The sequence below is a fragment of the Serinus canaria genome, chromosome 3 (assembly GCF_022539315.1).
Source record: "Serinus canaria isolate serCan28SL12 chromosome 3, serCan2020, whole genome shotgun sequence".
NCBI classification, from domain to species: Eukaryota; Metazoa; Chordata; class Aves; order Passeriformes; family Fringillidae; genus Serinus; species Serinus canaria.
Window position 1 is genome coordinate 33,905,552 of NC_066316.1, and position 25,502 is coordinate 33,931,053.

Sequence of the window (25,502 nt, forward strand, 5' to 3'; positions counted from 1 at the left end):
GCAGGGGCGTCTCCTCCCGCCCAGCGGCGGGGCCGGAGCGGGGCAGCGGCGCGGAGATGCTGCGCGGGGCGCGGACCATTCAGCGTCTGCCAAGAGCCTTTTAATGACAGATTTAAGGGCACCTGCTCGTCTGTTTTACACAAGTGAAACTGCCTTGCCCAGACGGGAAAGGTCTCAAAATAGCTGTTGGCAGTCCAGCAGATTACTGACTAGGAAGCCAAATAAATACTGTGCTGATGTTAAGTTTTTTACAAGTTCTCTGGTTAATCCAGATAGAGACCCCGGCATTGGTCCACCTCTCGCAGTGACATCCTCCCAAAGGTTTCTGTTGGCGGGTACCTGCACTCAACACTCTGTGCCTGACAGTTTTACCGAAGGGTAATTTTTCAAAATGTTACTTTTGGCACTGCCATACAAGCACTGCATGTGCCCTTACTGAAATATTAAGTGTGGTATATACCTTACCCAGGCTAAGATGTTTTTCTAAATATTTGCATAATTTTCATTACATATGGCGTTTTAAAATCAGTGTAAACAGTGGATGCATTGTATGTAAACGTGTATACTTAGTTTAAATTATGTTTACATACCCACATCTGGGTGAGAGAATTTTCCCCTTTGCTCTCTTTGCATTGGGGCACTCTGACCCTAAAGCACTTTACCGCAGGGTAATTGTATTTTCTTTTTTTGTAAATAAAGTACCCAGATTCAGAGAACATGTTCCTTTCAAGGTGTTGAGAGACTGTAATATTCAGCATGCTCTCAGACCGCTGTGCCTTATGCATAGAGGGTGATATCTCTGGGCAGGAAGCATCACGCCATGCATGGCCCAATCCTGCTATCTGAAATGAAACTTACGGAGAAAGTAGTGTCCTTTCACATTTTTCACAGTTTCTCATTGCTGAAATATTTTCAATTCTCTGAAAATCTTTTTAACCATTTGATTTACATATCACAATGATAAAAAAGCCCCACAAGCCCTCCATATGTCATTGAACAGCCAAGGATGAAGTTGCTTGCTCCATGGGAGCAAGGGCTTTGTGCAAACAGTCCCTCCCAGTGTTTGGCCTCCCAGGTGGGAGCAGGCAGTGACACAGCAGGTGGTTGGAGGCTGCTGCCCAGGGGATTGGGATGGCTCTGTGCCCTGGCCTCCAATAGTACTCGAGGCATGGCCAGAGTCTGCACAGTTCCAGTAATTCTTAAATGCTATTGCAGAAGCCAAAGTAAATTTGAGAGCAGCCCAGAGGCTGCTCCCAGTTTATACAAAAGGACAGTCAGAGAAAACAGCTATTATAAAGTTTGTGTAAGCAAAAGAAAAAAGAATTCTGTAATAATTCCTGGCTTCTTTGGATACATTTCCAACTTAGCAATTATTCAATTATTTACCCTATGTGAATGCACTTCATGCTACCTTTCATCTACCAACTCTACGCTTGAGACTAAGTTCTTGTTTAGGAACCTAATTTAAGTGGTTTAAAACTTTTTAAATGGGACACTGAAGGGATGACATTGCTCTTACTTCCTTTTAGTTCAGAAGGGACATCTGTGTGGGCATGCATGTGTGTGGCACCATGTGCTGAAGCTGAAGAAAATCCACACAACTGTTTCTGAGGACAAAAGAAACACACACATGGATTCATTTGCTATAATAACAGGCTGGCAACACTTGACAGTAGCTCAGTCAAAAGCTTGTTCCAGTCATGTTACACATCCCTGCCTCTTCTGAATATTTCCTTGGTTCTTCCCAAAGCTGGGTTTCAAACCTGTGGGCCGCTGTACTGTGCCACAGTTGATTTTACTCAAGTTTCTCTCTTATGCCCTTTCATGTTGTGACCTCTTGCACCTGTGATCTGTAGCACCTGTTCCAGCTTTTCATTCTTCTTGTCTTTATCCCATCTGAGATTCATGCACATTTTCACTTCTTTACTCCAGCCCTAAAAGCCAATTTGAGGACACAGCCATGCCATTTCTGGTGTCTTGTATCACTGCTCTTAGCTTTTCAAGTTCCACATTAGCCATCCCAAGGACATCAAAGCCAGGCTGCAGCTCTCTGCACTGCACCCAAGGGTGCCACCATAGGCCATAATAATACTGGTTTGTTCTCTTAGGTAGGAGCAAAGGACATATTAATAGGAAAGTGATATGTGTACACATCAATAGCTTGTAGTGGTTTAGAGTGAAGTTCTAGTTTCTCTGCAGAAAAAACACCAATTCCTTTCCCAGCTAAGCATGTTATGGGAAGCACTGAAGCACACACATGTAGGAGCCAGAGGCAGAACCAAGGTTCCTAGGAGAACTTCAATTATGAATTTCCTTAACTTCTTAACAGCTAAAGTATCAGAATTATTAAAAACATGCAGATTTTTAATTGAGCACCGGAAAGGAGTGATGGTATCCTCTGTTGTTAAGCCTCTTTTGACCACAGATTTATGCCTTCTCTCCTTTTAATTTCAAACCTCTTTTACTAGGAATTAAAACTGGAATTTAAAGTAAGTATCTGTTTAAGTGTTTTGCTGAATCAGGAGAATTTCTATTCATCATAATATTGGGCTTATTTATATAAACCAGCTTAAGTGTGTGGTGCTTTTGCTCTTCTTTCAGCTAGAGCTAGACCATGAGTTTAGTGAGGATTGTTAAGCAGTCTGTTCTGCTTTGAAATTGTCTGTTTAAAAGGTTTTATGATCTCTAAAGTACACATGATTAACATAAGCTCTGGAAGCTAATAAGTTAAATTATTTAATGTAAAAAACTTCATACTACCAACACAAACAAGAAAATGGGACTAAAACCTTTTTCAAAAACTCCATTTTCCAGGGTTCCTGAAGAATGCATTCTGAAACACTATTGCTAAATAGCATTTAGCAATACTATCTAGGAATGGTCTAATATTTGGCTCTGTTTGAGTAACTCATGTGGATTACCAAAGCACACATATCCAAGCATACTACATTTCTGGTAAATTACTTTAGAGAGTGACTATACTATAGGCTACTATAGAACTACTAAAGTAGGGTCAGAACTGAAGGGACTTTGGTCCCTTTGGTGTCATCTATTCCACATTGTCCCCTGATGGAGGATCAAGTACTTATTGCCATGCTCTTTTTCAGGGCAGATGCAGCCCCTTTAGAGTTCTAAAATGGGCTGCTGCAGAGTGTATACAAATCTCACTTTTCACAGTCTCTCCCAGATCCCTGTGGCACTGTGGGCAAATTGGTCAACCACATACCCAGGATATTCCTACACATCTTCGTTTATCCTCTATTCCTGAATTCATCCACTGATAGAAAATCCACAACCTCCTGAGGTAGACCCATAGTCTCATTTTTTCACTATCTCTATTTTTTCTGTTTTCCCAACAGATACAAACTTACATCTTTCTTGGCTGCAAATCAGTCTAATTTCTTCTCTCAATGACCCCAGAGAACAGTGAGCTGATCTTTATAACAATCCTATTAGGAGGCTGTTATTTTCCCCAACTTTATGCTCATTGTTTGCTCTTACCAAGTGAAAGTAATGATCAGTGCTACATAATAAACCTTCTTTTCATGGAGATTATTACACAGCATTGGAAAGCAACAATATGATCTGACTGAGGGAAAAAGTCTTCTGCAACTTGTTTGCCACAGATTATTTCTGTAACTGTCACTTTGGGAATTTCTATAAATAAAATCACTATCACTCTTCTGAGAAGTGAGCATTTACTACCATGTTTCAAACAATGAAAAAATACAGATCTGTTTTTCATCTAAATTCTTTATATATTTGAAATCACTCAGAGAAGAGAGTCCAAAGAAATGTGGTTTAGTTTGACGAAAAGAAGCCTCCCAGTGGGATATTTAACAGAATACCTAGAAAACAGTGTTGAAAGACTTATAATATTTGGAACCCTTTTTTTCAACTCTTGTTCCATGACCTCTGATTTCCAGAGGACCGTACTTGGCTTTAACTCATTGTCCTCTGTGGTGATAACACTTTGGACCCAAGGGAGAAAAGAAGGACTAATTGACCCACAGTTTGAGCAAGGGCTTTGCCTAACCTTGTACACATTAGTGATGGATGTTTGACTTTCAACTGTTTTTGATATTCAAACCCTGCACAAGATTTGGCTTTCCTAGTCTGCATTTTCCTATTGCACTGTAAAATGCCAAGTGGAAGGATGGGTGGGTGCAGATACCCATCTTCCCCCCCTCCCCAGTCTTCCCAGGCTGCCCAGTAATGCCTGGAGGAGTGCATGGAATGATTCAGCCAGTGAAAGAAGGTGGTAGTTCACTGATTGCCTCAAAGAGCTTTTCCTTTCTCTTTTCATCAGCTCTCTTGGTCCTCTAAGCTCAGAGCACTTTTCCTTGCAAACACCTCAGGGAGATGAGGACAAAAATTCCGCTGTGTTTGGCGGGAGGACATGCAAACAAGTATCTAGTGCCAGATGTGTGCCACTGCCTGTGATCAACAGCAGCTTCAAATACATCACTAAGTAATTTTCAATAAAAGACATTAATGCTTGTTTTAGACTTACAAGGGAAAAAGTAAACCACAAGTCATTTGAAAGGATATGGCAGTAGCTTACATAAATGTAATAAGTGGATAGAATAAATAGAATAAATAATACTTTTAGCAAGGAATACTCGCAAAGAAAAAGAAGAGTAGAAGAACAGCTCTGCAAATCATCTTGCTTAATATGAAAATTTGAGCATCACTATCAGCATTTAGGGACTAATTCTGAAACTGCTGAATAGTCTTCCATTAACTGCTGTGGGAGTTGAGAGCACCTGGCATCTTGAGAAATTGGGCTCTTTGGCGGTTTTAATTTAGTCTGACAATAACGCTGAATAAAAATATTCTTGGGGATAGCCCACAATTATATAGCATGAGCTCACTTCTTCATTATAAAATGTGAGCTGAAGCCATTCATAACTGCCAGGCAATATTACAACAGGCAATTCCAGTTTTTCATTGCATGGGAAAAGCTCTAGCGAGCTTTAATGAGTTTCAAAAATAGCTGCCACATCAGAAAATTGTAATGGTGCTTGTTTTTCTAATGTGAATACCTGTTCAGCAGACATCACTTAAATAATGGCATCCAAATAGACCAGGGCATGTAAAATAGCTACTTCTATTTGTCAGCTGCACACCCATTGTTTTCAGTCAGAGCCTGCAGAGCAGCTTCGGCTGTGCATTCCTGGGAAGTGAATAATATCAGTTGAGATTACACTACAGTACCACATCTATTACAAGCACATTATAAAGAATGAATATAACCTAATTAGGAAATGCTGAAGTCGGCTGGGTGTGGATGTGGGCTGGGAAAGAGTCATTTTACACGACCTTCGCTTACTGAAAATGAGAGTTCACAGAGGATAAAGCAAAGGTAACAGGGTAGATTTCAGTCTCAAATCCAGATATCACGTGCACATCCCATATTCCTCATACCCTTCCTACTAAGCTAAACAATTGCTCCCCAAGTTTCACTTCCATGAAACTCTTTTACAAACACTTTGCAAATCCAGCAGGACAACCCAAATTGGGTTATATTCTTTATTTTCATGTGGATTAGAAGTAGAGCTCTACTCTGGTTTATAGCGCTGGAAGGAAGAGGTTGCAGAGAGAGGTAGGGAGTTTAATCTTAACTAGATAAATAAAGAGGAAAGCTCTTCCAACATCTTCATGGAACCTTCCTCTTCTTGTAAATCGGATTCTTTGACACCCTTTCTAGTCTGCAGCACAGGGTTGTTTCATTGCTTTCTGCTCTCTGCCTTACCACAGCATCACTGATCAGCAGTATGGGATTTCACAGCTATGAAAATCTGCATCAGCTGCCCCTATGTCTGCATGCTGTTAGCCAGGCATGCTGCTGGCTAACAAGTCACTGAGAAAATGCCTTCAAACATGTCTCATGTCTTGCATTTACCTCTTGGTTCCAAAATGAAGGTTGCATTAATGCCAACAGCTGGAATAGATCAGTGCTCCAAGTTGGATTCCTGCCTTACCACTGATTGGAACAGAGGTTGCAGAGAGAAAACTGCAGCATGCCAAGCTGAAAGTAGTTTACTGTGTTTATGGGACAAAGTCTCATCTGTGCAGGTATTCACAAAGGCCAGACCAGTTTTCCCACAGCACACCACAGAATGGTGCAATTGAACACGCAGTTAAAACCAGTAAATAAAACCTCAGACATCGCGGTCTGCCCATAACTGAATACAGTACCAGAGTAGATTCACTTGGGCAGAGCTCTGCTGTTCATGTGCTTAGAACTGACTGAAAATCCCAATTACCCATTTTGTTTGCCATTAATATATTTTTGAGATTCTGTTCCTGCTGGAAACAAGGGAATGATTCATGTTTTCTTCTGTTGCCTTTTGCACATTGTTTGAGGACTATGAAACTGATTCTCAGTTGATTTTACAGTAAATTGAGAATAATTATTAATATCAGTGACATGATTCTGGTGTGAAATTATATGCAGTTATCACTTAAAGAAATGCACTTCAGAAGGTTGAATTTTCTATGTATTTACTACAGTGTGCACTTCTGCATGTCCTGATGTTACCATAGCTGCGCAGCTCCTGTCCCCTGCCTTGTAGATTGGAACCAAGTCTGCCTCTAGTTATTTTTTCTCACAAATGGGATTAGCTATATCAAAATCTGCATTTTAAATGCAAAATAAAATTACCTATTCCATAGTCCCACAAATATTCTCTAATTCACAATTTATACAATCCACAAACCAAGCCTGAAACCACCAAGACCCCCAGAAAGATCTGACTTTTTTTCCTGTTCTCCAGTGTCCCCAAAGTGGTTAAGAGAAGTGAGTTGCTACCTTGCTTTTGAAGCACTTGCTTTGAACCTGTTATCTGTAGGCCCCTGGTGCTCAGTTCTGAGGGTCTTATGATAACAATTAGGAAAAGAGTGCTTGTTGACAGTAGGTATGGATCTGCACAGGAAAATTTTTAGGAGTTTGCAATTTGAGAAAGATGGAAATAGCTAACCCAGGACACACCTCTTTCTTACACACAGTAAAGATTTATTATTTATTTTAGATTGAAAAGTGTTAGTAGAATCAAAATACAAAAAGAAAGCTTTAAAATGGTTAGCATGATAAAATCTGAAATCTCTTTTCTAAAGGCACCTCCACTTCATAAGATACCTAGTGCATTTTGCAGAAAAACTTCTGTCAAATACGTAATAACAAATATAACTAGTATGTGTGGTTTAATTTTCATAATCTTCACATCAATTATGGTAATACTTTTTGCAGTGCTTCTGTTTTGTAATTAGATGGCCTGACATCTGGCTAAATGAACAGTGTACCATATGTGATTAAAACACTGATCAAATGGAATCAGATAAAAATATGACAGTGCTGGAAAAAATCATTTGCTGGTGATAAACAGTGTTGGGTTTTGATCCTCAGACAAAAATCCTTTCATCTGAAGAATTTAACTATCACTAACTCTTTCTCTCCTTTCCTTGCCATTCCACATGTACATAAATATGTTGCCATCCTAGAATATAATTTGGGAAGCAAAGGGACTAATCTTTTAAAATGTGTAAACAGCCTACAAGCTGGCCATTAACTACATGCCAATGGTGCATTATTAGTGTAATAAGAAAACACCCACTTAATTCAGGTAGGAATTTTGTCTGCACTAGCTTAGTCCAGAATCAGGTACTTATGTTTCAATGGAATTTTGTTGCTTAGCTAATAATTTAAATCCCATTCTGTTTTAGCTAAATTATTGGGTTCTTAAGAGTAACCTCTTAAGAAAACTGATATGACTGGAATACATATTTTATTGAAGAAGTTGTGTACCAAACCTTAATCAAGTCTTTCTGCTGAATGACATAGGTTTTTTTTCTTAAGTAACCACAACACTTAGAGGTTTTTATTTGGGACCTGGTGTGTTAAATGTTGACTTTTTTTTTTCCCTATAAGTCATTTACTCTAGGTGTATTAAACTTAATTCTGTACATCAGAATTTATGGAGTGGGACAAATAGTAACATCTGCCAGTTTACTAGAAACACACAGAGTATTTTTGTTACAAAATTTTCATTACTTGCAGTGGCCAGTGCTCTGAAACCTCCAAAATGAAGCTCTTAGATTGCTACACAGAGGTATGCATTAACCCAAACCAGATTATAGGTTTGAATTGATAACATCTGATGAATTTTTTAAAAGTGCAGAAGTTTGTTACAAGCCCTCCTGTAAATGCAGCCAATATGAAGTATAATGAACCTTCCCAGATCTGAGCTAGCACTCCATAGAGAACAGAAAAGCATACTGCTCTGCAACCATTTGTTTATTCAGTCTCTGTGAATACTTATAAAATTTGTTACATGAATCATTGTATTTGACTTCTGTGTCTCTGTTTAAGGCTACAAATCAGGAAAAAAAAAAAAAAAGAAATTGCTTCCAGTATCTAATTCTTTTCAAGTTTGATCTGATTTTTAAGAAGTGGGAGTGTCTTTATTTCCCATCAGTTTTGAGTTCCTTACAAATATTTCAAATTGAGTTCCTTACAAATATTACCTTTCAAATATTTCATTAATTTTCAGTTAAATGGTTGAGCTACATCAACTTAAAGCTAGGGTATTAGTGCTCTCCTTTGGATTTCCAGCCATGCATGGTTGTCTTGTATTTCTGTCCTTGAAGAGATGACTTTTCTACTCCGTCTATTCCATTTTTATTTGGACTACAAACTGATGTGCAAATCTCAGTCAAATATTTTATACAGTTTTGGAAAACGAGACCTTGGAACCATGGAAAAATGTCGTGTGATGACTCTCTCATGACACGTCCAGCTTAAAATATGCATCATTGAAGAAAAATGCCAGCGCTGATTACAATAAATTCCTTAGTGAATTCCATCAAGAAAGGAAGTGGTCTTACTCAGCATTAGTTCACAGCCAACCAGTTCCTGCAGTCCTGAAGATTTACTCAGGCTCCAGTTTGATTGGATGTGCACATGGAGATGCAGAGACAATCCTTCCTCAAGGGATGTGGAGCTCTCAGCACTTGGGAAGAGCTCCCAGAGCCTGGAGCTCTTCAGGCTGGGAGAAGGGAGGAAGGTATCAGCTGGGAGGAGACATGGTGGGATCCTATTCCTGCATTTCAGTGCTTTCATATTTACCTTTGTTTGGTCTTGCTTGCTATTGTCTTGTGTTTGTTTTAAAAATGAGTCAGAATTTATGGAGCCTTTGAGGAGGATGTCCTGCAACCTGTGATTCATGACATCCTGCAGAAATTGTGTGCTGATTAATAATGCCCTCTCTGAGTGGAACCGCAGAACTTCCAAGCCATGAAACAGAACAAGTGCTGACAAATCCTTCTAACGTAATTCTGTTGAAGACCTGTGTTATGATGTGCAGCCTGTCAGAGCATGGGTCTGCCCCCTACAAGGCCTTCAGAGTGTTTGGGGGTGCTCTCAGGCCTCACAGAGCCCATCCCTCCACACACACTGACCAACAAGAAATAAAGGGTCATTTTTATCTGAAAAACTGTTGGATATTTAAAATGCAAACTTTGAAATTAAAGTTTTTGTCTGTAAAGTCAGTCACCATGTCTAGCACTCCCTTCTGTGGAACAGTCCCAGAGATTTTGCCTGGGAGAGGCAATCTAATGTCCCACTTGAGCTCAAAGGAAAATTGATTTCATGTAGCCCTCTGCCTGGCAATATATCTAATAAGATTTACAAGTTTGGAGCACATTGAGTAGTGAGCTTTTTATAACTAGTTTTAAATTATACTGTTATTTACAATAAATAAACCCCCAAGGTATCAACAAATTAACAGTATTAACAGGGAAAGAAATTTTGAAATATGCAGTCTCTTCAAAGTGACCTAGAAATAAAAATGTAGGAAGGAAAACGCCATTAAAGCCAAGCTGCTAAAATTATGCAGCATGCAAGCAGTGGCTTTATAGTTCATTATTAACTCCTGTGTAATGTGCTGATACTTCGCTGCTGAGATTTGGCAAAATGGGCTCTAAAGAGAAAGTCCTGACTGGGCATCAAATTCTCTTACCAAAACATAGTACCAATGACATGCCTTGCTGTTGTGGGAATTCCTTTTCTTCAAGGTATAAGAGTTTTATGCTCCTCAACAGGAATTATCTGAAAAGAAATTATTGACCAGAGAGATAAATGCTGATCTGAACTGAATCACCTTCCAGCTAAAGAGTAATTTCTGTGGATGCGGACATGACAATCTACACTAGGGAAGAATCAAGAAACACTGAACTTCTACATTCCAGCCCTTGCAGTATTTCCATGTGCTGTAAATAGCTGTGGCTTCAGCAGCATAGAACAGGATGTTGTAAACTGAAACACTTCCTAAAAAACACAATGCCTGCACAGGTGCAGTGAGCCAGCAGGATGACATAAAGTGTTACTCTGTGACGCTCATCCTCAAAAATATATGTGATCCTGATCCCTGTGGCCATAAGAAACCCTTTGGCCACCTTTTCTCTTAGCATTGAAAACTCCAACATGCGAAGAATGTTTTCAAACAGGATGACAAGGCTACATCCTGCACGGATTTGAAAGGAATTGGTTGCAAAAAGCAGGCAACAGCCCATAATATCCTTCCTGCTCAGTTGGTCCTCCTATCACTGCTGATATTAATATGGGAAGTCCCAAATAAATAGAAGCTTTAAATTTCCCCTGTTGGGCCACATTCCTGTTTGGCATCTAAACCCTTATTATTTGCTATCCAATGGGGAGACAAATGGATCATCGATTAGCTCATGGTGTGTTTGAATTGAGGAATGTGAGTACTTGAAATTGCAGCACCATTAGGTCACCCTGGGCTCTAAGCTGCTACAAACCAACCCCACCCCACAGATTTCAAGGATCTTTCCCCTTCCCTGTGAACACAATACCAATGGTAAATGATCTGGCACATCTAGGCTGTGTCCAGGTTGAGAGCAGATGCCTGCTTTGGTATCCAGTGAGGATCCTGATTCTCCCCACAGTGCTTTCATCTTGCCCTGAGCACATGGCAGCTCTCTGCTCAGTTTCCATGTTGCTTCCAGCAGAAACAAGGGCAGGGAGGAGACTGCATGTGCCAGAGTTTCCTCCCGTACACCGCTGGGAAGTGCCTGGGCTGCCCTGACCCAAGGAACTGGAAGTGTTTCTGGATGCACCAGTTCAGACAGGCCTGAGGCTGGTTCTATGACAACTGTTTGATTTGACAGTGAGAGTCACCCCTCTGTAGGTTCAAAACACAAGGCACACCTTGCCCTTGTTTGCATCTTTCTCAAGACATCCAAGCTCTTTCCAGCTTCCTTATGGTGTTTCTTGAGCTTCCAGCAGAAATGACCCTCTAGCACCAGCCTTCCTCTCTCTCTGCAGCTGGTGCCTGTAACTGGGGGTAGACTGGGGACAGTGAGAGGGTAGGAACAGGGCACTGCCTGATTGCTGCACAAGGACTCCTTGCAGTGAGGGTGTGCAACCCTGGGGGGTTTGGAGCAGAACAGGAATCCCCCTCACATGCTGGCATCCCTCTGGCCATGTGGTAAGGGTCAGCCAGGAGTGAAGTGAGGGATCTGCTGCAGTGATTGGGGGTAGGTTTGGCATCAGCCCCACCAGGGCTCTGCTGCGGGCACCTTGGAGGGGAAGCGGGGACTGGATTAAATCTGCATCTGACTGCAGAGATTTATGTGTTTCTTCTTAAATGTCTCTGCAGTTACACAATAATTGTGCAACTTTTATCAGGTCATCTATATCTTATGTTTTCTCGGTTTGTTTTTCCAATTTTTGAAGAGTGAAAAGAGAATTTCCTATGATTTCCTGGGACAAGACTCCAACAGTAACTGAATTTTTCACTAAAATGCTTTTTGTCAGCAATCAAATGTGACTATCAGTATGCATTTCACCAAAACAGGTCTCATAAAGAAAATGGCATAATCAAATAATGCAGCATTTTGTATTGTTTAATTAATAGAAGGAAAAGCTGAGATAATTTACCTTTTCATTGTCCTTCAAATTAATAATCTCATGCTTTAAGCCTCTACCCAGAGCTCTTCTTTGTTACTATTAGTTAATAAAGGTGAAAAGGAGTAATTATGGGGACAGGCCAAATTCTGATATAATTATGATCTTTTAAAGGGCTGATTCTGCTTTCATTAACCATAGTGCAAATTAGAAGCAAACTCCACAGGCTTCAGGGGAGCTGAAATGTAAAAACATCAGTGATAATATCAGGATTGTAGATATTTATAAGAAACAGTGTTTGTGTCTGCCCTACCTCACTTTAGTTTGAAGAAGGTGCAGACCAAAATCTCAGACTGATGGTGATCACTTAATTCCTGTTTTATTTTACATATATATATTTTTTTCTTCCTTATATTAATCTACCTTCTATTTGGACAATTGCACAAAATAATGAATAAAAAAGGAAATGAAAGAGTCTGCACTGAGCAGATAACATTGTACTTTAAAAGCAAGCCCTTAATGTAGCACACTAAGCTAAGGCACTGACATGAAAGTCATCTTTAAGTGAAGATTAATATACTTTTAAAGTGTTCTCTGTAAAACATCTGAATCTCCATGTATATCAGAGGAAGTAACTAATTGTTTAGCAATTAGTTACTTGCCAAGTGGTTCTGGATAAAAGGCTTAAAACTGGACTTTGCAGCTATTATTTTTTTCATTAATTGGAGCGGTGAACAGGATCAGAGCTGACGAGTCATTGCAGGAGCCTGGTGGAATGTTGCTCCAGCTGTGTATTGGGATCTGCAGGTGCACATTTCTTGGCTCAGATATTCAAAAGTGGTAGGAAGGCACTCAACATGCAGCAAATTCTCACTAGATGGAGGATGTTTTCTCCAAAGGAGAAGGGCATGGAAGCTAAACTACCCATGGCAGCATATAGTGCATATTACGGCATGGAAATACAGTGATTTCTGATCTGCTTTGACTTTGTGCCTTGGTTTCTTTTTTTAGCAGTCCAAACACAATAACACACTAGTGAGCAGAACCCAGTACCAAGAGATTCTTTGGATGTTTTCCTACACTTTTTTTTTTTTGCCATTTTTCCTCAAGCCTGTACTAAAAGGGAAAGTGAACATCCTGGGACTGGAAACCAGCCAAAAGATCAAGGACTTCCCACCAACAAGAGTTTGTTGTGGAGCACAGCAGAAAGCAAGTGCAAAAGATGTGAGCTATTGTTACTCAGTTTGTAATCTGAAAAAGTGGAGTCAGATCTTTTGTGCTCTGTAAAGGATTCTGCCTACAAAATTCAGTTTACCCTACTGGTACCATCACTACTCCAAAAGATTGAAAATAATTTCTACTTTTAAACACCATTTTTACTATGATTTGTACTTTTTATTACATATATTGTAAGAGTTTGGTTTTCATTATGAACAGCTACTGAGAGAACTTCTCAGCATGTTTTATGCCACTCCTCCAAGGGTTTTCTTTAATCTGAAAGAAGAGAAATTACAGTTGTATGCCTTTACTACAGTTTAATGCCTTTAAGATCTTTCTGACCTAATCAACAGAAGAAGGTTACTGTCATAATGTAAAAATATGCAATGAATCTGAATTGACTTTGATCCAGCTCTGTCTATTGATATACAACACAGATTTTGATTACATGATTCCTTAAAAAGATTCCTTACATGACCTTAAAATACTCATTTGTGACAAGTAGCCATTAGCAGGACATGCTTCTGCAGGAGGACTTCTGAAAACTTTATTAATTTCCAACAGCAATAGCATGCATTAACAGTTGTGAATGATCCAGCAAAACTGCCACTCTTAGCACGTTCCCTTTTTTTGTTGTTTGCTTTCTGTTTCCAAACATGTGCCCTCTTTCTTTCTGCCTGTAAATCTTGCCTGGGCAAATTTTATCACTTTCTATATTTGTCTGGGATTTTCAGCCTTCCCAGAGATCCATGGTGAAAGGTCAGATAGTGTTTTGCATATGCCCTGAACTGATATGTGAGCTGACACTTTTACCTGACTTCTGTACAGAGATCAAAGACTCCTGTGCTGTGTGTGGACACACAGTATGGATCTATGCCTCACTCACCCACTGCCTGCTAGTTTGGCAAGTACCAGATATACCCCACATACATTAGACAGCCACCTTGGACCTGTGCAATCAGTTTGACCCTTACAGGAAGAATTAACTTTAATTACTGGGCTTTGTGGGGAGGCAGTAGGTCTGGGAAACCCCAAAGCTATGTATGTTGGTGCCCCACAGAGATAAAGCATCTGTGGCAGAGTTCACCTGGTCCTATCCTCAATTGCACAGTTAATCAACTTTGGTACTGTACTTCCAGTTAATTAGACTCGGTTTCTTGAGTGCTTTCTCAAAGACAAGCTCTCACTGGAGATAGTCTCATTTCTCACTTGACCCAGCTCTAAGATTTTTTCAGAACTACCAGAGATTTAGACACTGTTGTCCTTTTTGGCTTAATGTGAATCCACATAAGACATTTAATTATATTTGTGATCTCACAGAAATCCTGGTGATCTCCCGTGACAAGATCTTTCATTCTGTGGCCTGCTGAGCACATGAATATATGACCCTGTGAAATGTAGCTGAAACACTGAGGTATAGTTCCTTTTTCATTGACTTATTTTAACTGGAATTTAGAATAATCGGCCATTCTATTTTTTTTTTTAGATTTATGTAATTATATAAGCACCACTAAGACTACAAATAAAGCCTTAGATGATTGTGAAACAGCAACAAGAATCCAAGAAAAACTCCAAGTTACCAGAAGAATGTTCACTCATGGATGGAAAGATAAATATTTCTAAGACTCACATCATAATTTTAGCAGTATCTGAAAGAATGTTTGTTTTTTTTCAGTTTATCTTTTACCTTTGGTAATTAGAAGTTATGGTTCTTGCCTGGAGGAACTCCGTTTTCTATTTAGCTTTAATTTCAGTGCATGAATGGAATGCAGCCTTCTGTGCAAAATGCACATGCTGCCCCATGGCTTTCTCATGACTGAGGATGTGTTTGTCTGGTGCTTGGTGAGCTAGGGCTGAAAAAAAACCAAAAAACCCTCTACATTTTGGATTGGGCAATGTCCTTTGCTTATGGATGTATGGGATAGATTTATACGTAGATAGGGCTGGTATCATTTCCATATATGTGAGCAAGGTAAATAGATATAATTACCTTTTAATCATGGTTGCATTTATGCTTATTACAAGGCTTTGCTTCATTAACTCTTTCATTCTGAATTTTCAGTCAAAAAGGTGTTCCCTAGCCAATCTTTTCCAGAAACACTATTATAGAGTAACAAAGATAAACATCAAAAAAGGAGAATCATCTTTTGCCAAGATCATACATCCGAAGGAATTTAGTCAGTTTGTTTGACTAAAATGTTTAATTTAAAATAATAACTACTTTTATAGCACACCAGCTCCCTACCCAACCAAGCTACTTTGAGATCTGTAAAACCAGTCAGAAAAACAGATGATACCAATTAAAATTTTATCAGGAGCTGGTTTACTGTGCAATTTATTTCATGTAATTGCAGAACTCAGGCATCCAAAAATAATAAGATATTTTCTCCCCAAATCATAAGAATCTAAGTAATAAAAATGTTGAGGCTGTTTTTGTTCTTTGATGTTAGATACACTCTGCGTGACCTTCTACCTAGTCTGTGTCATACCTTGCTCTAAAAACAGCTCATGATATTGTATTTCATTCTTCTTGAAAGTTCCCTATGTCCCTGGACATTCAGCAGGTCTCTCTGACGTATCATCAGTTCCTGTGCAGTTTTATTCACATTAAAAATAGTTGTAAGAATCCTTCCATATGTGCATTCAGTTAATCAGTGAGAGTTTTTTCATCAGGGTGGTGCCTGTTTGCACAAACATATATCGGCAACAGCTACTGTGAGCCTTTTATGCTAAATGCTGTTTAAGCAGAAGTCAGTATCATGTTTCTTAATTTAGCCTTACCAATCCCAACATTTTGCAAAATCTGACCAAACCTAGAGGTGAAGCTGCAAATCATGGTATTAAAAAATAAATAAATGTACTTTTTTATCTGTGTCTTTTTTAATAACTTATCTTTATAATTTATTTAATAGTACCATGTGTTCATTCTTTTCGCAGGACAGAATTACAGGAACCATTTTTTATGAAATGTAGAAAATTTCATAGATATAGAGCAAAAGGCTATGTTGGCAGCTATACTGTAGCATCATTTGTAGCACCATTTAAAATATTCATGCTTTCCTCTCCTGCTACCCATATATAAAGACATCCAAAGAGATGCAGGGGGGAAGATAGAGTAGTCTGGCTAAAAAGTGCTTGAGAAACTGTCACAAAATCAGTGTCTAGTTTGCAAAAAAAAGTTTGTAATTTTAAGTGTAGATTTTGTATTTTGGTATGTACTTGAAAGCATAGTGAGGAAATACTAATGAAGGAATAGTGGACTGAAAAAAAAAATTAAAAAGCAAACCAACACACATTAAATTACCAGAATATATCTTAATTCCTAGAATGTTTAGCATGGAAAAAGGCAAAGTCAGCTAGGATTTCTAATACTCTGTTCAAGTATTTATAGGGCTTTTATGTTGAAAGTGTAATGGGAATTTTTTTTAATTTCTAAAATTTGTGCCAAAGTCACATTTTTATTGTTAGACCAAACTATGGCTGCTAAAGGGCTTTTTGTCTAAGAAAATCAAAATGAAAATTATTTTAAAATATTGAAATTGAATATAGTGACATGAACTGTTAGCCATTAGGCTGAATCATATCCTACTGGAGAGTTTAATGCTGATAATAATACTTTGCATTTCTTGGTTCAAACCACACTTGATTATCTACTAATTATAAAACTGGTTATCAATTATTTATTAATTTATCCTCTCTGACATGAAAGTGACTTCCATTTTATGCATGGAGTAATTTGGGTGAATCATATTTACCTGACACTACATTCTGATTCAATGATACAGTGAAGATCAGACTTCAAATTTCTGAGCACATTGTCTTCCACTGGCAGTTAATAATTTGATACATTTATGTAACTCAGTAAATGTGAACAAAGATTTTTAGTAGTTAACCTGTATTATAAAGGATATTTTTTAATTAAACAAGTACTGATTGAATTTGATCTATCTATCCTGGAAGTCTGCAGCCTAGGTTTTCTCAAGAGTTTACATGGTTGTTTCTGTTAAGAAAAGTGAAGATAAATTGTTTTCAAGCCTGAAATGCAGCATTTTACATTCATTGTGCACTTCCAGACAAGTGGAAGTGATTCTACAAGTAATGTGGGTCCCTGAACTTGAACCCTCATACTCTAATCTCAGGCTGTGGTGCCATCATGCACCTCACATGGTAAGGTGGACAGAATACATGGCACTGCTCTAAATGTAAACTCTGGAAAGCAAAGAATATGAGTGTAAGACACACATCATCTCTACAGCACCCACCTGCCTCCTTCAGCAATGGTGACACCACACACCAGAAATGCAATAGCTCTGCAGATGGTGGGGGGACACTTTGGGAACCAATGCCGAGGCAGAGCACTGAAAGCTGAACGCTTCACTCTTCTCTTTGCTCAGACAAATCCCCAGCTCAGATCAGTTACACTGAGTAGGAGACACTTCCCATGAGCCCTCCCAATGCCTGTAAATATTATTTTTCTCCTTTTTTCTGCTTTCAATATGACTTGCATCTATTTAACCATCAGTGTTGGAGTAATTTCTGCAGGATACTTCCATAGTTTCTGTGGTGATAGGAGAGCTTGTATAACACTGCAGGCACAATCTACAGAATAAAGTGTCAACAAAAGTCTTGTTTCATGTACATGTTTAATTCCCCTCTTGCTGCAGGAACAGCTCTGGCAAACTGCTGCTCAGTTTGTTCACCATTCCATACAGGACTGAGTACAGGGAAATACTCACTTTAAACCATTGTAATACAACCCTAGGGAAAGCAATTATTTCTGCTGTTTACTTCCCAGGTTTTGGACACCTCAGAGATTATGTGTGACCAAAGCATTTATTTTGAGGAACACCAAACTCAGCCAGAGGGTGCCTTCAATTCTCAGCCTGTGGCCATAGCTATGGTAAGGACAGACAAGGGAGGAAGAGGGAGAAGGTTTGGAATGAAATAGTAAGTAGACCTGCCCTCCTGTCAGCTCTGGCTGCAGTGTTTTTCATTGCATTTGGCCCTTGCAAAGCAGGAGACTCTGACCTAATCATTCAGGAGCTTTATTTGACCACACTCTGTCTCTCTCTTTAGGAAACATGATTACTGTGTCCTAAATGCTTCCTAGAGTCTTTCATCTTTCCTCTATCTAATTAATGCTAATTTCCTTTATGGTACTCCTAAAGTACAGTTGGAGCCTGGATGTAGATTACAGAGCACTTTATAATATCAGCAGTAAATCAGACAGAGATTGTGAAGCACATATAATCTGCATTTCCTGAGAGTTGTAAGGGTAGGACTTTATCTTGCAGTGCATTAGTGCCTCTAAGATTGTGTAATGATCACATCATGACACTTGGTTGCCTGGAAATCCTCTTCCATTACACTTCCATTATGCCTTTTTCATTTTTGTAGACAAATCAGTTTGGCACATGTTAACCTGAAGCTATAAATTGTCTTTTAGACAGTTTTCAAGAGTGATTTTCCCAAGGAGCAAAATATGTTGAGAGGAATACAGAAGAGGGCCTTAAATCATCTTCAGGGGATCACCCCCATATTTTAAACCCCAAAGCATACTTGAGACATAAGAGAAGAATACACATTGAAATTAAAAGATACACTCAGCTTGCACTGTAGGAGGAACAACAATATTAAATTAATTAAAAGAAAATTATCCTCCATTTTAGAGATACTTCCTAGTAAGAAAGGTACATAGGTATTTGGTTATTTTTAGTATAATGTTACATCATTTGACTGTATAACTGAAGCCAAATCATGCAGCCAAGATCAGTCCATGAATAGCTGAGAAATCTTTCATATGACAGTACATGACTGCTTGGACAAGCACGTTTCAAGGTGTATCTGTGTATGTACATGCACAAGTGCAGATGAAACTCATAGAACAAGCTCTAAATATGTCCAAAATGTTCTAAAAGCCAAACTTATCCAGCTCTCTAAATCTGATATCGACTGTGCTCCATTGTCTGGTCACTTCCAGTGGTGGAAGGCAGAGATGAGGCATGACTCTTTTGGCTTGGTCACATTTTGTCATCACTTCTTACTGATTAGCCAGGATTCTGATCAACCCAGGGAATTCCCACAGATTTAGTCTCTGCTGTTCTGAGCAGTAACTCTTTGATGGCAATACAATGCCCCCAGTACAGTTTACAGTTTGACTCAGATTACTGTTATAGCTCTCAGTTGTAGGATTAGCTCAGTTTCTCTGTCTCTTCTCTTACTGCCAAAGGTCAGAAAGGCTGTCAGTAGATCTTCCTAGCTAAAACACTGCATCTTCTAAGATCCATTCAAGGAAGAAAAACTGTACCAAAATGACACTTTCTTCCAAACTTCCCCAAGTTTTTACCTGAGTTTTTATATAGATTATGGCATGAGAATAGTATCAGAGCACATGTATACAAAATTAAGGGAAATGCTATATTGAACTTAATCCAGACGTGTTTCTCTGAGCCATTATATATGAAAATAAATTCATTTTTTTCAATAATAGCTTAGCTTCAGTGACCCAAACCCAAATTATTTTCTGTGTAAACTATAATACCTACATTTTATAAAATCTATGTGTTATTTCACTCAAAATCCTACTCCCTTTTAATGAAATACAGTAGCTGGCTCTTCTACTGAAAAAAAATCATTAAATATTTCCATACTGGTTTCCAGCTTGTCTGGTGTTTTTGCCTGGCAGAATACAGTGCATCTTTGTGTGTTATTAATGGGCTGAGCTTCTGGACAAGACCATGCTTTTTGCCACTGCAGAATTTCCTTACAAACAATGTGCTGTAAACCAGACAGGAGCATAAGCTTTCATATAACCAGAGGACTATTTTTGACAGAGTAAGTAAATTCACCTTCATTAGACAAAAGGTGAAATACCTATTTTTTTCCCTTCAGAGCATGAATTAAGTATTAAAAAAAACCCAAAAAACCCAGGCATTTTAGCAGTTGCAAAACTGTTAGGAATGTGGAAGGCTGTTAATCTTCAGGTCTGGTCTTGGGCCTGAATGAGTCCTCCCCTCCTTTTGGCTCTAAGATGAAGGATAATGGTGTGAACACTGCACATGCAGAACTACACAGAAGGGTTGCCAGATGTGGGTGGTGCTGACAAATCACTGTCAAGTGTTAGAGGAACTTTTCCAGGAGTGCTGCAGGCTCTGGGATGGGAAATGTGCCATTCCCAACAGCACTAGAAGCCATGCGCAACACTGTTACATCCCCCAAGCACTCCTGAGTTATCCTAAGAGGTAAATACTGAGATACAGCATTTCAATATTAGGTACCCTTGGTGCCCTGGCACCCAGGAATGCTGTAGCAGAACAGTGCAGATGAGTGTCTGAAGCTCAACTAAAACCTCTCTGTACTTCATGGCATGCTTAGCACAAGTGGTGGAACTGGAGAGCAGCTGTGCCTGGCCCTGTGCCCAGTGGGCAAGAGCTGGTGGAGATGGTTCTTCTCCTATGAAGGAGTTAAACAAGAGGTTTCCTTGGCTGTGCATCTGTCCCCTTAATCCTCACTCCTACAGCTGAACATGTCTTCTGAAATGAAGGCAATTCAGAAAACTGTCTAGAAACTGTCAGCCCTCTGAGATCTTTAAACTACAAAGACACTTTTTGGGGAATCTTCCAGAGATTGTCACCCCTGAAACAGAAATAAACATGTGCATTGGTCTCAGCTGCAATATGTCATAAACCTGGGTAATGTGTTAAATCTGGGAAAAGAGAGTTGTGCTGTAGAGACAGCATGTGAGTTATTGGGGACTTAATGACACATTTTCCCTTGTGCCCCTAGCAGGGTGCAGAGCTCGGTGTGTGTGAGGGGCAGCTCTGTCAGACAGGAAGAGAGGAATTTTCTGAAATTAACTGATTTAAATTTGCCAAATTACACCATGTCTCCTAAGAGACAGCAGAAAGGTCTCATGTAGTTGAATATTTTATTGGCAGCATTTCTGGCTTCCTTCATTCTAGAATGATTTGAATCAGGATAAAAACAGATGCAGGTGAAGTGGCCCCCTGAATCACTTATTCATGAATACAATAAAAGACAAAGCAAGAGTCACTAATTTAAACTGCCTCAATCACATTCACCAAACATATGCATTTAATCATCAGCAATCTAAATTATTTCAAGCATGCTTCTTCCCCATTTTTCCATTCACACTCATCCAAAACCTACCCTCCTGCCTCAAGACTTCTAGGTTTTGAATAAAGAAAAGCAGTGTTATCTGTTGTCTATCAAAGTGAAGACCTCCAACTCAGTATAGGGTGAAAACTTAGGAGTGTGTCCCTAGCCTTGACTAGACCACACAGTGAAAGTCGTACAAAGATAAGTGTTTCAGTGTTAATTTACTTAAAGGGAGAGGGATGAGGATCTAACCAAGGTGGGCTTGCATTTCCTGCCTGCTTGGCATATGTAAATCTCTCAAAATGATTTTGTGCACAGTGGCTGCCCCATGCTTAGAAGTCTCATATCCTGGAATGAGATGTAGAGAAATTGAAAAGGAAGCAGCAATGGTTGAATTAAAAAAACATACCAGGATATGAAAAAACTAGGTTTTTTTTGAAGAAAGAAGAGTGTAGTGAAGGTCCTAATGTAAGGTCTGCAGTGGAAGAAACAGTCCGTCTTTGATGACAAAGATTTTGTTGGTTTTTTTTTTTTTTTTCCTGAAAGTTCTTCACTGAACATTGCAAGAAAATAGCATGATTTTTAATCTACTCTAACAAGACGAAAATCCAGATTTGCTTTTTTTTCTTCTGCTGTGTATACCACCAGCAGCCACTTGCTGGAAGCTTCCCAAAGCTCGGGAACATGCTGCGTGTTCTTCAGCACCATCTACTGGTCCGTGCCCTATCCACCGCTTGGGCACTGCATTACCTACAGCCCTTGAGAGAGTCAGCGAGAAAGAAAATAGCTAAAATCCTCCAAGAGGCTGCCCATACGTGGTAAACCTAAAGACCAGCCTGGCTGAATTGGTGCTTAAATAGAGTTTGATTCTAATAAGAAACAGTACAAATTATCCATTTATAAGCTGTGTAATTGAGCTTATGGTCATACATGACCCCTAACAAAAACATAATGAAGGCCAGGGACTGAGTAAAACAGGTCAGAGTAAAACAGAACTCATGAGGTAATGGAAACACAAGATGAGGTTATCTGGGCAGGGAAAAAAGCTACAGGAAATGTAAGAAGATATTAACATAGAAAAGAGCTTTTGGAAGCTGAGACAGGATGTATTTCCTGAGATCTGTGCCTTAAAAGTTACATTCCTGGACAAGCTTGGGCTTTTATTCTCTAATTTTGCAATACTCTTTTTAAAATATAACATTGATTAAGAGAAGGTGTGACTGTGTTTTTGAAAAAGAGTTTAGGTAAATAAGTTTGGACCACTCTGACTAGAGCACCTCTACGTACTCCTTCAGTGAGACAGACCTGGGGCTGGTTTATTGACTCTATTGTCTTCAGAAAGTCTGACATGAAAACAAAAAGAAAAAGAAATTTTGGAGCACAACTTGCAGACACTGTAACTCACTGACATTAAAAGCACTTCCTGGTTTGCTACAGTGGAGGAACATTCTACTCTGTTTGATGCCTTTTCTGCCAGTGGAGCAAACCCAAATTCAAGCACAACCACTGAGTGAGCCCTGAAATATATTCAACAAGCTGAATAATTTTTGTTGCCAATTTTCAGAATTTGTTTAATTGACAAGAGGAAGTGTGACAAAGGTATTCCAGACAGTCAGGAATGAGGTTTTCCTAGTGTTTCAGAATATGAAATATGAAAAAAGAGTAGAGAAAAATTATATAACATAATGTGCTACTGACATATTTGGATAAATACTTGTTGATCTTGTTTGTTTGTTTGCATATCTACAGCACTATCTAATCACAAAAATCAATACAGAGGTAATGGTATAGTCTCCTCACCGTAGAACTTGATATCAAAGAAATCTATTCTAATAAAAAACCATTGGTAGAAGACTTCTATCCACAATTTCCTACTCAAAGATGTTACTTCTTAAAAACTTTCTGAATAACATTATGCTTGATTGTAGCATCAGCAAAATGTTGACAAAATGAATATTTTGCAGCATAAGCTTGCAGTGTATCTTTTTGATAGCAACACCTTTTGAAAGGTATTTCAGTTTGGTCTTATGAGAACAAAATTTAAGCAAAATATCATTTAGCATCAGTGTTTGCTTACTCTGTTGTGGCAAACACAAATGCCTCCAGTTGCTAAAGACAGGATAACTCAGTTATTCGCTGTAACTGGGGAATCCAGCAAGCTGTACTTCTTCATGACATGTACAGGCTTGTGAGCTTTCTAAATTTCGAAATATGTTATTTCCAAAGGGAATACAAGTACCTGAGACATCTTCTAAAGTTAATGACTGTAGCTCTGCTTGATAGAAATGGCCATATGTGTGGCCAACAGTTTAATACAGTCGTCCATGGATGAGCAGACCATGGGTAAAGCAAGACTGGCTGAGAAGTGAGGTTAGGGAGACAAAGGATTGAAATTAAAAGAGCCAATAACATTCTTTGAAAAGGCAATTCATAAGGAATGGGCAAAAGCAGATTTAGAAAAATTAAAACTGTGGGAAAATTTTGCTCAGAAGTTATTCTGGAATTGATACAGATCAAGCTGTTTACTATTTAAGTACTTCTTAAAAAAGATTAACAGAAAACACTGGGGTGTGATTTTTGGGGTTCTAAAACATTCCATTCATTCATCAGGCGCTTCCGTTGCAGTGCAGTTTTACCACGCTTCCAAATTTAGTCATTTTAGCAACTACAAGCTCAGAAAGTTGCTACTGTACTTAGCTGAAGATCAGAAGTTGGCAACATATGATTCCAGATGGCTTTAAGACAGATCCAGCATGCCCAGAGAGAGCTGAAAAGTGCTTGGTGAACATATGGGCAAGTGAATTGCTTGTAAATTTTGTGATACATTGATAGCATCACATTTCTGGCAAAAGGGAAACTACTTGTTCCCATTTATAAGAAATGAAGCATTGAGAAGTGTTTGTCTTGGACGACAGAGAGTGAAATGTGCACCAAAGAATCTCCTAGTAGCATCTATGACTAAGGTAGAACAAATCCTAGAACTTTGTGTGAAAACATTAAACAAAGAAAGCCCACAGCTGGAGTGCTAAAGCTGGAATTTGGCCAGGACTTGCAGATGTAATGATAATCGTCTTCTTTTAGGGGCTGCAATTCAGCATGTCAGTCAGTGCTACAATCTGGTCTTCAAGTGCAGTTCAAAGTGCTACTTCAAGCTACCATCTCTTCCATCCTTCAGGGACAAGTCAAAACGTGACATTAAATGAAGGTGCTATTCCTGGGTCTGAGCGTAATCAAAGAGATCTAAAGATTCTGAGAGTCAATACCTGAGCAGATGGCCTGTGGTAGTAAAAGATTTTAGCTCCTATTTCCTTCCCATTCAGTGTTTTACACATCATACATATCTTTTGCTGGTACAAGCATAATATATCCTATATGCAAGTAGCAGAGCCCTGAGTAAGATTAAGGAAGAATAAAACATGCCTCCCACGTGCATACATGAACGATGGGATTTTCCATGCCTATCAACAAACTCAGCCAAGAATTACAATGAAAGGAATGTAGCTTCCTGTTAATAAAGCCAAAAACTCGTGGCAAGGAGTATTTATAAATAATCCAGAGCTGACACTCTTACCTTTAGTTAGCATGGGGACATCTGTGCACCCGGAGAATGTATAGGCAGAAGGGGAAGGACTCCTAGGGAGTCCTCACTCCATGCCACAGGCTCAGCCAGCCCAGAGTCTCCTCAGCTGCTCTGCAGTAATGCCTGCTAGGAGGTGTTGGCCTTTCTGCCACAGCCCACACCTACAAGGAATTAGCTGTGGATCACAAGCAGGTTTCAGTCCCAGACCCTGGTCCACAGTCTGCTTCATGCACTCCTTCAGATGAATTAATGTACTGCCAGTGGTGATATACCCCAGCTCTAGTGAAAGCCACTTTCACTGCTAAAGTGGTCACTGGATACACAGATAGGGAATGCTGGATGAAGATTCTACTGAGAGGTAGGGCCCTACAGCTCAGTAAGCAAATCGCATTATTGTAGCAGGCCAGTAACTATTCTAGTAGCTGTATTCTGTATTGCTTCCCCTCTGGTTTAAATGTCAAATAGTGCATGACTCTCCAGAGAAAACACAAAGAACCAAGCATCCAGTCTCTTGTTTGTAGACTTCCAGCCAAGTCTAAATTTTTGGGTAATTCAGCTACACTGTCTTGCTGCTGGGAACCTGAACACTGTTTAATGAGGCAGGGTAATTACAGCTATGTCTTAGTGACAGCTCCATGTTGTTGTAGATAGGAAGGA

The 25,502-nt window shown here is 39.2% G+C and overlaps 1 long non-coding RNA gene across 2 annotated transcripts in view; it reads left to right on the forward strand.

Moving 5' to 3' along the window:
• LOC108962305 (uncharacterized) overlaps positions 1-25,502 on the forward strand; it is a 63,380-nt gene that overhangs the window by 473 nt on the left and 37,405 nt on the right. For both annotated transcript variants that reach the window (XR_007777098.1, XR_007777097.1), the window contains 2 exons: positions 14,468-14,561; positions 17,943-18,047. This is a non-coding gene — a long non-coding RNA (uncharacterized LOC108962305). The remainder of the gene's footprint in view (positions 1-14,467; positions 14,562-17,942; positions 18,048-25,502) is intronic.